Below are 1,545 nucleotides of genomic sequence, written 5' to 3'. Positions count from 1 at the left end.
GGGGGCCGGTCGGCCCGGCCGAGCCCCAGCCTGCTGGGATGAGGCTGCTGTAGGGTTTTTGCTGGATGGAAAAGAGCTGCGGTGCTGCTGCCCGGAGAGAGGTGGGGAGGGGAGGGCTGTCCAAGTGTGACTTTCACCCCGTGCAGGGGGTTGTCTCTGAAGAAAACTGCTCTGTTCTCTCCCCAGAGCCTCTCTGACCACACTGTCGGCGCAGACCCACCGGCAGAGAGGACAGGTCAAAGGCAGTGAGTATCTTTTTCTCTGTGTCTGTCTGTCTGCAGTGCCTCTGTGTTCAGGTTTTTTTCTGGCTTTCTCTGCATGTGAATGGATGGTCTTAATCTCTTGAAGCCCCTGAGATCTCATGGTTTGGTTTGGGTTTGTTGTTTTTTTTTTTAACCTTTGTGCTGCTCATTTTTTCTATTGGGATGGCTTCTTTATCTTTGCTCAGGTGATCTCCTGGGGTGGTTTGATAACCCGAATGTCATAATCACACCCCTCCCTTTCTGTCTCCCAAGGAGAAACCCCCAAACCACATCCATGATGAGACTGGCAAGTCTCCTTGACCGGGGTCCTTTCATAGGAGGGGGAGGTAGGATGAATGATGGAGCATGGGGCAAAAATCCTCACCGTGGACCCCTACCAGGATGCCTTTACCAGATGCCACAGATTATATTTCTAAAGTCATAACTGACTGGCTTTATTTGCAATCGGAAGAAATAGCTGTGGGTATGTCAGCCTAGCAGTGGGCTTGCATTCACGGGAAATATAGGTCTCGGCATCCGTGAAGTCAGACAGACTTTGGGATCACGGGGAAGTTTGGTGGTGCTCAGCTGTGCAGGTGGTTGTTACAGGGCTGGCGAGCCGTTGAGAGCAGGGGTGAGCAGAAGGGTGTTTTGTAACAAGACCCCAAAAAGCAGGCTGCTAGAGGGGGCTGCAAGGGAGAGGGCACCTGGCTCCGCTTCCAGCTGTCACTTCGGAGCAGCAGTGGGAAAGAGGAGTAGGGGCTGTTGGACTATAGGAATTTGTGTGCTATGGCCCCCACATGCGGGTGAGGCTGTTAATGAGGAAATTTAAAGGGGCTTAAGGAATTACAAGGATTGATTTCAGTTAAAGCGCATCGAAGCAGCCGGTCAGGGTAGGGATTAAGGAAATGTGCTCACTGGCATGTAGCGCAATCCCAGTTCCATTAATTTAGTTGGGAAGAGGCTTTGTGCGTTTTTAATGTAATCAGGTTTTAAAAGGGACGTTGCGTTGGGCAGCCCAAGCTCTGGGATCTCCCCAGGCCCCATCAGAGCGGGGTCCTGGCTCCTTTGCACACAGCCTCTGCTCTCGTCGGTTCCTTTGTCTCCTCCTCCGTTGTTCCCTCTGGGCAAGAGGGATATGGAGGTTACCTGGAGCTTGGCCCTGTCCTGGCAAATAAGAAACCTTTGCCCTTTGTTCACTATACGGTCCTGCTCTCTGTCCCGTCGGGCTCCTGACTGGTGGACCTCACCTTCACTCTCTGATGTGAGATTTGTTCCACCAGCCGCCTGTGTGCCAAGGCTC

This window comes from Cariama cristata, unplaced genomic scaffold (genome assembly GCF_000690535.1).
Source record: "Cariama cristata isolate BGI_N322 unplaced genomic scaffold, ASM69053v1 scaffold10201, whole genome shotgun sequence".
NCBI lineage: Eukaryota > Metazoa > Chordata > Aves > Cariamiformes > Cariamidae > Cariama > Cariama cristata.
This window is presented reverse-complemented; position numbering follows the sequence as displayed.